Source organism: Cetorhinus maximus, chromosome 3 (genome assembly GCF_964194155.1).
Source record: "Cetorhinus maximus chromosome 3, sCetMax3.hap1.1, whole genome shotgun sequence".
NCBI classification, from domain to species: Eukaryota; Metazoa; Chordata; class Chondrichthyes; order Lamniformes; family Cetorhinidae; genus Cetorhinus; species Cetorhinus maximus.
This window is the reverse complement of record NC_135881.1, coordinates 9,569,430-9,581,086: the sequence shown is the minus strand read 5'-3', so window position 1 is coordinate 9,581,086 and position 11,657 is coordinate 9,569,430.

Sequence of the window (11,657 nt, the reverse complement as noted above, 5' to 3'; positions counted from 1 at the left end):
ACTGTGATCCGCAGGTGAGATGCTGCTGTACCTGCTCTGCCCACAGGGGGCACTGTGAGCCACAGGTGAGATGTTGCAATACCTGCTGTGTCCACACTGGGGCACCGTGAGCCACAGGTGAGATGTTGCAGTACCTGCTGTGCCCACACTGATGCTGCAGTGCCTGCTGTGCCCACACTGGGGCACTGTGAGCCACAGGTGAGATGCTGCAGTACCTGCTGTGCCCACACTAGGCATTGTGACTCACAAGTGAGATGTTGCAGTACCTGCTGTACCCACACTGGGGCACTGTGAGCCACAGGTAAGATGCTGCAGTGCCTGCTGTGCCCACACTGGGGCACTGTGACCCACAGATGAAATGCTGCAGTTCCTGCTGTACCCACACTGGGGTATTGTGACCTGCAGGTGAGATGCTGCAGTTCCTGTTGTACCCACACTGGGGCATTGTGACCCGCAGGTGAGATGCTGCTGTGCCTGCTCTGCCCACACGGGGCACTGTGAGCCACAGGTGAGATGCTGCATTAGCTGCTGTGTCCACACTAGGGCACTGTGACTCATAAGTGAGATGTTGCAGTACCTGCTGTGCCCACACTGGGGCACTGTGACTCTCCGGTGAGATGTTGCAGTAACTGTTGTGCCCATACTGGGGCACTGTGACCCATAGGTAAGATGCTGCAGTGCCTGCTGTGCCCACACTGGGGCACTGTGACCCACAGATGAAATGCTGCAGTTCCTGCTGTACCCACACTGGGGCACCATGAGCCGCAGGTGAGATGCTGCAGTTCCTGTTGCACCCACACTGGGGCACTGTGAGGCAAAGATGAGATTTTGCTGTACCGGCTGTGCCCGTAGGGGGCACAGTGACCATCAGGTGAGATGTTGCAGTCCCGGCTGTGCCCACACGGGGCACTGTGAGCCACAGGTGAGATGCTGCATTACCTGCTGTGCCCACACTAGGGCACTGTGACTCAAAAGTGAGATGTTGCAGTACCTGCTGTGCCCACACGGGGCACTGTGATCCGCAGGTGAGATGCTGCTGTACCTGCTCTGCCCACAGGGGGCACTGTGAGCCACAGGTGAGATGTTGCAATACCTGCTGTGTCCACACTGGGGCACCGTGAGCCACAGGTGAGATGTTGCAGTACCTGCTGTGCCCACACTGGGGCATTGTGCCCCACAGGTGAGATGTTGCAGTACCTGTTGTGCCCACACTGGGGCACTGTGAGGCAAAGATGAGATTTTGCTGTACCGGCTGTGCCCGTAGGGGGCACAGTGACCCTCAGGTGAGATGTTGCAGCACCAGCCGTGCCCACCCTGGGGCACAGTGACTCTCAGGTGAGATGTTGCAGTACCTGCTGTGCCCACACTGGAGCACTGTTACCCACAGGAGAGATGTTGCAGTACCTGCTGTGCCCACACTGGGGCACTGTGACTCTCAGGTGAGATGTTGCAGTACCTGCTTTGCCCATGCTAGGGCACTGTGACCCACAGGTGAGGTGTTGCAGTACCTGCTGTGCCCATGCTAGGGCACTGTGACCCACAGGTGAGATTGTGCAGTACCTGCTTTGCCCATGCTAGGGCACTGTGACCCACAGGTGAGGTGTTGCAGTACCTGCTGTGCCCATGCTAGGGCACTGTGACCCACAGGTGAGATTGTGCAGTACCTGCTGTGCCCACACTGGGGTACTGTGTCCTTTAAGTGAGATGTTGCAGTACCTGCTGTGCCCACATTGGGGCACTGTGAGCCACAGGTGAGATTTTGCAGTACCGGCTGTGCCCACAGGGGGCATTTTGACCCGCAGGTGAGATGTTGCAGTACCAGCCGTGCCCACACTGGGGCACTGTGACTCTCCGGTGAGATGTTGCAGTAACTGTTGTGCCCACACTGGGGCACTGTGACCCATAGGTAAGATGCTACAGTGCCTGCTGTGCCCACACTGGGGCACTGTGACCCACAGATGAAATGCTGCAGTTCCTGTTGTACCCACACTGGGGCACTGTGACCCTCAGGTGAGATGCTGCTGTGCCTGCTCTGCCCACACGGGGCACTGTGAGCCACAGGTGAGATGCTGCATTACCTGCTGTGCCCACACTAGGGCACTGTGACTCAAAAGTGAGATGTTGCAGTACCTGCTGTGCCCACACTGGGGCACTGTTATCCGCAGGTGAGATGCTGCTGTACCTGCTCTGCCCACAGGGGGCACTGTGAGCCACAGGTGAGATGTTGCAATACCTGCTGTGTCCACACTGGTGTATTGTACCCCACAGGTGAGATGTTGCAGTACCTGTTGTGCCCACACTGGGGCACTGTGAGGCAAAGATGAGATTTTGCTGTACCGGCTGTGCCCGTAGGGGGCACAGTGACCCTCAGGTGAGATGTTGCAGTACCAGCCGTGCCCACCCTGGGGCACAGTGACTCTCAGGTGAGATGTTGCAGTACCTGCTGTGACCACACTGGAGCACTGTTACCCACAGGTGAGATGTTGCAGTACCTGCTGTGCCCACACTGGGGCACTGTGACTCTCAGGTGAGATGTTGCAGTACCTGCTTTGCCCATGCTAGGGCACTGTGACCCACAGGTGAGGTGTTGCAGTACCTGCTGTGCCCATGCTAGGGCACTGTGACCCACAGGTGAGATTGTGCAGTACCTGCTGTGCCCACACTGGGGTACTGTGTCCTTTAAGTGAGATGTTGCAGTACCTGCTTTGCCCATGCTAGGGCACTGTGACCCACAGGTGAGGTGTTGCAGTACCCGCTGTGCCCAAACTAGGGCACTGTGATCCACAGGTGAGATGCTGCAGTACCTGCTGTGCCCATGCTAGGGCAGTGTGACCCACAGGTGAGGTGTTGCAGTACCAGCTGTGCCCACACTGGGGCACTGTGACCCATATGTGAGATGCTGCCGTACCTGCTGTGCCCACAATGGGGCACTGTGGCCCACAGGTGAGATGCTGCAGTACCAGTTGTGCCCACGCTGGGCCACTGTGACCACAGGTGAGATGCTGCAGTACCTGCTGCACTCACACTGGGGCACTGTGAGCCACAGGTGAGATTTTGCAGTACCGGCTGTGCCCACCGGTCAGCATTTTGAACCTCAGGTGAGATGTTGCAGTACCAGCTGTGCCCACCCTGGGGCACTGTGACCCGCAGTTGAGATGCTGCAGTACCTGCTGTGCCCACACTGGGGCACAGTGACTCTCAGGTGAGATGTTGCGGTACCTGTTTTGCCCACACTTGGGCGCTGTGACCCACAGGTGAGATGTTGCAGTACCTACTGTACCCACACTAGGGCACTGTGAGCCACAGGTGAGATGCTGCAGTACATGCTGTGCCCACACTGGGGCACTGTGACCCACAGGTGAGATTCTGCAGTATCTGCTGTGCTCACACTGGGGCACTGTGACCCATAGGTGAGATGCTGCAGTACCTGCTGTGCCCACACTGGGGCACTGTGACCCACAGATGAGACATTCCAGTACCTGCTGTGCCCACACTGGGGCACTGTGACCCGCAGGTGAGATGTTGCGGTACCTGTTGTGCCCACACTTGGGCGCTGTGACCCACAGGTGAGATGTTGCAGTACCTGCTGTGCCCACTCTGGGGCACTGTGGCTTTCAGGTGAGATGTTGCAGTATCTGCTGTGCCCATGTAGGGCACTATGTACCACAGGTGAGATGTTGCTGTACCTAAAAACAAAAAACTACTGCTGATGCTGGAAATCCAAAACAAAAACAGATTTACATGGAAAAACTCAGCAGGTCTGGCAGCATCGGTGGAGAAGAAAAGAGTCGACGTTTCGATTCTTCATGACTCTTCAACAGCCTGTTCTGTTGAAGGGGCGTGAGGACTCGAAACGTCGACTCTTCTTCTCGACCGATGCTGCCAGACCTGCTGAGTTTTTCCAGGTAATTCTGTTTTTGTTGCTGTCCCTGCTGTGCTCACACTGGGGTACTGTGACCCTCAGGTGAGATTTTGCAGTACCGGCTGTGCCCACAGGGGGCATTTTGACCCCCAGGTGAGATGTTGCAGTACCAGCCGTGCCCACACTGGGGCACTGTGACTCTCCGGTGAGATGTTGCAGTACCTGCTGTGCCCACACTGGGGCGCTGTGAGCCACAGGTGAGATTTTGCAGTACCGGCTGTGCCCACAGGGGGCATTTTGACCCGCAGGTGAGATGTTGCAGTACCAGCCGTGCCCACACTGGGGCACTGTGACTCTCCGGTGAGATGTTGCAGTAACTGTTGTGACCACACTGGGACACTGTGACCCATAGGTAAGATGCTGCAGTGCCTGCTGTGCCCACAGTGGGGCACTGTGATCCACAGATGAGATGCTGCAGTTCCTGTTGTACCCACACTGGGGCACTGTGACCCGCCGGTGAGATGCTGCTGTGCCTGCTCTGCCCACACGGGGCACTGTGAGCCACAGGAAAGATGCTGCATTACCTGCTGTGCCCACACTAGGGCACTGTGACTCACAGGTGAGATGTTGCAGTACCTGCTGTGCCCACACTGGTGCATTGTGACCCACAGGTGAGATGTTGCAGTACCTGTTGTGCCCACACTGGGGCACTGTGAGGCAAAGATGAGATTTTGCAGTACCGGTTGTGCCCGTAGGGGGCACAGTGACCCTCAGGTGAGATGTTGCAGTACCAGCCATGCCCACCCTGGGGCACAGTGACTCTCAGGTGAGATGTTGCAGTACCTGCTGTGCCCACACTGGAGCACTGTTACCCACAGGTGAGATGTTGCAGTACCTGCTGTGCCCACACTGGGGCACTGTGACTCTCAGGTGAGATGTTGCAGTACCTGCTTTGCCCATGCTAGGGCACTGTGACCCACAGGTGAGGTGTTGCAGTACCTGCTGTGCCCATGCTAGGGCACTGTGACCCACAGGTGAGATTGTGCAGTACCTGCTGTGCCCACACTGGGGTACTGTGTCCTTTAAGTGAGATGTTGCAGTACCTGCTTTGCCCATGCTAGGGCACTGTGACCCACAGGTGAGGTGTTGCAGTACCCGCTGTGCCCAAACTAGGGCACTGTGATCCACAGGTGAGATGCTGCAGTACCTGCTGTGCCCATGCTAGGGCAGTGTGACCCACAGGTGAGGTGTTGCAGTACCAGCTGTGCCCACACTGGGGCACTGTGACCCATATGTGAGATGCTGCCGTACCTGCTGTGCCCACAATGGGGCACTGTGGCCCACAGGTGAGATGCTGCAGTACCAGTTGTGCCCACGCTGGGCCACTGTGACCACAGGTGAGATGCTGCAGTACCTGCTGCACTCACACTGGGGCACTGTGAGCCACAGGTGAGATTTTGCAGTACCGGCTGTGCCCACCGGTCAGCATTTTGAACCTCAGGTGAGATGTTGCAGTACCAGCTGTGCCCACCCTGGGGCACTGTGACCCGCAGTTGAGATGCTGCAGTACCTGCTGTGCCCACACTGGGGCACAGTGACTCTCAGGTGAGATGTTGCGGTACCTGTTTTGCCCACACTTGGGCGCTGTGACCCACAGGTGAGATGTTGCAGTACCTACTGTACCCACACTAGGGCACTGTGAGCCACAGGTGAGATGCTGCAGTACATGCTGTGCCCACACTGGGGCACTGTGACCCACAGGTGAGATTCTGCAGTATCTGCTGTGCTCACACTGGGGCACTGTGACCCATAGGTGAGATGCTGCAGTACCTGCTGTGCCCACACTGGGGCACTGTGACCCACAGATGAGACATTCCAGTACCTGCTGTGCCCACACTGGGGCACTGTGACCCGCAGGTGAGATGTTGCGGTACCTGTTGTGCCCACACTTGGGCGCTGTGACCCACAGGTGAGATGTTGCAGTACCTGCTGTGCCCACTCTGGGGCACTGTGGCTTTCAGGTGAGATGTTGCAGTACCTGCTGTGCCCACAGTAGGGCACTATGTACCACAGGTGAGATGTTGCTGTACCTAAAAACAAAAAACTACTGCTGATGCTGGAAATCCAAAACAAAAACAGATTTACAAGGAAAAACTCAGCAGGTCTGGCAGCATCGGTGGAGAAGAAAAGAGTCGACGTTTCGATTCCTCATGACCCTTCAACAGCCTGTTCTGTTGAAGGGGCGTGAGGACTCGAAACGTCGACTCTTCTTCTCGACCGATGCTGCCAGACCTGCTGAGTTTTTCCAGGTAATTCTGTTTTTGTTGCTGTACCTGCTGTGCTCACACTGGGGCACCGTGACTCTCAGGTGAGATGTTGCAGTTCCTGCTGTCCCCACACTGGGGCACTGTGACCCTCAGGTGAGATGTTACAGTACCTCCTGTGCCCACACTGGGGCACTGTGACTCTCCGGTGAGATGTTGCAGTACCTGCTGTGCCCACACTGGGGCACTGTGACCCACAGGTGAGTTGCTGCAGTACCTGCTGTGCCCACACTGGGGCATTGTGACTCACAGGTGAGATGCTGCAGTACCTGCTGTGGCCACACTGGGGCACTGTGACCCACAGGTGAGATGCTGCAGTACCTGCTGTGCCCACACTGGGGCACTGTGACTCACAGGTGAGATGCTGCAGTACCTGCTGTGCCCACACTGGGGCACTGTGAGCCACAGGTGAGAGAAAGCAGCGTGAGATCGGGAGATAAAACGTCTCCTGAACGGAGCCAGCTGGAGCAGCAGCGGGAGCGGAGAGGAGCGAACCTTGGGTGGGGGAGGGGGTGAATGGCGCCAGTGAAGATTCTCAATAAAAGCCTGAGAGTCGATGCCCAAATCAAGCCAGGCGGAACAGCAGCTAAACCCAACAGGAACCCCGCCAGAATTCAAAAAGGCTGACGAAAGTGATTTCAGCACAAAGCAGAGAGCTGATTGGTAGGTAGTTGGTAATTTGTTTCTCTCCACTATAAAGCTACATGAAGAAAAGTTCTAGCTTTTTAAAAAAAAAATGAAAGTAACTTAAATAATTTTCTACTTGCCTTAAATTTAGTGTAAGAGTATTTTAACTAAAGGTATGGCAGGGAAGTCCCATGTGCTGCACAGCCTGCAGTATGTGGGAATTCTTAGACGCTCCTGGCAGTCTGGATGACCACATCTGCAGGAAATGCCACTAGTTTGACCAGCTTGAGTGGCGAGTTTCGGAGCTTGAGCGTTGGCTGAAGGCACAGCAGAGCATCCGCGAGGCTGAGAGTTACGTGGATAGCACGCTTTTAGACGTGATCACCCTGCAGTTTAAGGAAGTGCAGTCAGAGAGGGAATGGGTGACCACCGGTTAGAAGGAGGGAGGCAGGCAGGTATGAGGAAAACCCCAGAGTGCATCTCACTCAAGAACAGTTTTCCTGTGTTGGAAAACGGTGAAAGTGACAGTTCCTCTGGGGAGGGCAGCCAGAGCCCAGCTGCACAAGGGAGGAGGAGAAAGAGAGGAAGAGCAACAGTGGTAGGAGACTCAGTAGCAAGGGGTACAGACAGGCGTTTCTGCAGCTGCAGACGTGACTCCAGGATGGTGTGTTGCCTCCCTGGGGCCAGGGTCACGGATGTCACTGAACGGCTGCAGGGCATTCTGAAGGGGAAGGGCAAACAGTCAGATTGTGGTTCACATTGGTACCAATGACACAGATAGAAAGAGGGATGAGGTCCTGCAACAAGAATTTAGGGAGCTGGGTAACAGATTAAAAAGCAGGAACTCAAAGGTTGTAATCTCTGGATTATTCCTGGTGTCACATGCTAGGGAGTGTAGGAATAGGGGGATAGAGAGGATGAATGCGTGGCTGAAGAGATGGTGCAGGAGGGAGGGCTTTAGTTTCCTGGATCACTGGGTCTGTTTCTGGGGAAGGTGGGAACTGGACAAGTCCAACTGGTTGCACCTGAACCAGAACGGGACCAGTTTGGGGCAGTTTGCTAGTGCTGTTGTTGGGGGTTTAAACTAATTTGGCAGGGGAATGGGATGCGGAGTGGAGGTATAGTAGTGGGTGATGCACAGACAAGTATAGAAGAAAAAGCAAGTCAGTCTGGAAGGCAGACAGTATATAATCAAGTTAAGGCAGAAGGGAGCATGGCAAGACTGGATGGCATTTATTTTAATGCAATGAGTCTTGTGAGTAAGGCAGATGAGTTGAGAGTGTTGATTAACATGGGAATATGATATTGTTGCTATCAAAGAGACATGGTTGAGGGAGGGGCAGGACTGGCAGCTCAATATTCCAGGGTACAGAATCTTCAGGCGTTACAGGGGTAGGGAGGTTGTAAAAGAGGAGGTGGCATTGCACTATTGATCAAGGAGTCAATTACTGCAATAAGGAGGGATGATATCTTAGAAGGTTCCTCAAATAAGGCCATATGGGTAGAGCATAAAAACAAAAAGGGGGCAATCACATTGCTGGGAGTGTACTATAAACCCCCAAACAGTCAGGGAGAGATGGAATTGTAGATTCTATGTAGATATGTAGGCAAATCTCAGAGAAGTGTAAAAATAATAGGGTAATAATAATAGGAGATTTCAACTTTCCCAACATGAAAGGCCTAGAGGGGGCAGAATTCTTAAAATGTATCCAGGACAGCTTTTTAAGCCAGCACGTAGAAAGTCCTACAAGAGAAGGGGTGGTACCGGACCTAATTTGAGGGAATGAAGCCGGGCAAATGTTAGAAGTGTCAGTGGGGGAGCATTTCGGTGATAGTGACCATAATTCTGTAAGATTTAAGGTAGTTATGGACAAGGACAAAGATGGACCAGAAATAAAGGTTCTGAATCGGAGGAAGGCTGACAGGATCTGGCCAAAGTGGACTGGGAGCAGCTACTTGTAGGAAAATCTCCATCAGACCAGTGGGAGTCATTCAAAAAGGAAATAGAGTGCAGGGCCAACATGTCCTTGTAAAGGTGAAGGGTGGGACCAAGAAGTCCAGAGAACCCTGGATGTCGAGGAATGTACACGATTGGATAAGGAAAAAAAGGGAAGCTCATGGTAGATACCAAGGGTTCAAAACCACGACAGCGCTAAAAGAGTATAGAAAGTGAAGGGGGTTACTTAAAAAAGAAATTAGGAGAGCGAAGAGGGGGCATGAAGAAACACTGGCGGGTAAAATAAAGAAAAATCCAAAGGTGTTTTATAAATACATTAGGGGCAAGAGGATAACCAGGGAAAGAGGAGGGCCCATCAGGGACTGAAGTGGCAATGTGTGAGGAGCCGGAAGACGTAGGTGGAGTTTTAAATGATTACTTTTCATCTGTGTTCACAATGGAGGAGGATGATGTAGGTGTAGAAATCAGGGATGGGGGGGTTGTGATATACTTGAAAAAATTAGCATTGAAAGGGAAGAGGTATTAGCGGTTTTAGTGGGCTTAAAAGTGGATAAGTCCCCAGGCCCAGATGAGATGTATGTGAGACAAGGGAGGAGATTGCAGGGGCCCTGACATGAATTTTCAAATCCTCTCTGGCCACAGGAGAGATGCCAGAGGATTGGAGGACAGTGAATGTGGTAACGTTATACAAGAAGGGTGGTAGTGATAAACCAGGGCCAGTGAGTCTAACCTCAGTGGCAGGGAAACGTTTGGAAGAAATTCTGGGGAAACAGGATTAATCTCCACCTGGAGAGGCAAAGATTAATCAGGGATAGTCAGCGTGGCTTTGTTAAGGGGAGATCATGTCTAACAAATTTGATTGAATTTTTCCAGAAGGTGACTAGGTGTGTAGGTGAGGGTAGTGCAGTTGAAGTAGTCTACTTGGACTTCAGTAAGGCTTTTGACAAGGTTCCGCATGGGAGACTGGTCAAGAAGGTAAGAGCCCATGGGATCCAGAGCAATTTGGCAAATTGGATCCAAAATTGGCTTAGTGGCAGGAGGCAGAGGGTGATGGTCGAAGGTTGCTTTTGTGACTGGAAATCTGTCCAGTGGCGTACCACACGGTTCAGTGCTGGGTCCCTTGCTGTTTGTAATGTATATTAATGATCTAGACATGAATGTAGGAGGTATGATCAGTAAGTTCACAGATGACACGAACATTTGTGGTGTGATAAATAGTGAGGAAGAAAGCCTTAGACTACAGGACAATATAGATGGGCTGATCAGATGCGCAGAACAGTAGCAAATGGAATTTAATCCTGAAATGTGTGAAGTGATGCATTTTGGGAGGACTAACAAGGCAAGGGAGTACACGATGAATGTTAGGACCCTAGGAAGTACAGAGAATCAGAGGGACATTGCTGTTCATGTCCATAGATCCTTGAAGGCAGCAGGACAGGTAGATAAAGTGGTTAAGAAGGCATATGGGATACTTGCCTTTATTAGTTGAGGCATTGAATACAAGAGCAGGGAGGTTATGTTGGAGCTGTATAAAATGTTAGTTGGGCCACATCTGGAGTACTGTGTGCAGTTCAGATCGCCACACTATAGGAAGGATGCGATTGCACTAGAGAGGGCACAGAGGAGATTCACCAGGATGTTGCTTGGGCTGGAGTGTTTCAGCTATGAAGAGAGACTAGATAGGCTGGGGGTTTTTTCCTTGGAGCAGAGAAGGCTGAGGGGGGACCTGATTGAGGTGTATAAAATTATGAGGGGCATAGATAGGGTAGATAGAAAGAAATTTTTCCCCTTGGCGGGGGGGTCAACAACCAGAGGGCATAGATTTAAGGTAAGGGGCAGTATGTTTAGAGGGGATTTGAGGAAAATTTTTTTCACCCAGAGGGTGGTGGGAATCTGGAACTCACTGCCTGAAGGGGTGGTAGAGGCAGAAACCCTCACAACATTGAAGAAATATTTTGATGAACACTTGAAATGCCATAGCATACAAGGTTATGGGCCAAGTGCTGGAAAATGGGATTAGAGTAGACAGGTGCTTGATGACTGGCATGGACACGATGGGCCAAAGGGCCTCTTTCCGTGCTGTAAAACTCTATAACAGAGGGGGCATTGTAATCCACAGGTGAGATGCTGCAGTATCTGCTGTGCCCACAGGGGGCACTGTGACCCACAGGTGAGGTGCTGCAATTCCCGCTGTGCCCACACTGGGGCACCGTGACCTGCAGGTGAGCTGCTGCAGTTCCCTCTGTGCCCACAGGGGGCACCGTGACCCACAGGTGAGGTGCTGCAGTTCCTGCTGTGCCCACACTGGGGCACCGTGACCCGCAGGTGGGGTGCTGCAGTTCCCACTGTGCCCACACGGGGGCACCGTGACCCACAGGTGAGGAGGTGCTGCAGTTCCTGCGGTGCCCACAGGGGGGCACCGTGACCCACAGGTGAAGTGCTGCTGTTCCCTCTGTGCCCACAGGGGGGGCGCCGTGACCCACAGGTGAAGTGCTGCTGTTCCCTCTGTGCCCACAGGGGGCACCGTGACCCACAGGTGAGGTGATGCAGTTCCCGCTGTGCCCACAGGGGGCACCGTGACCCGCAGGTGAGGTGCTGCAGTTCCCGCTGTGCCCACAATGGGGCACTGTGACCCACAGGTGAAGTGCTGCAGTTCCCGCTGTTCCCACAAGGGGGCACCGTGACCCGCAGGTGAGGTGCTGCAGTTCCCGCTGTGCCCACGGGGGGGGGCACCGTGACCCGCAGGTGAGGTGCTGCAGTTCCCGCTGTGCCCACAGGCGGGGGGGGCACCGTGACCCGCAGGTGAGGTGCTGCAGTTCCCGCTGTGCCCACGGGGGGGGGGGCACCGTGACCCACAGGTGAGGTGAGGTGCTGCAGTTCCCGCTGT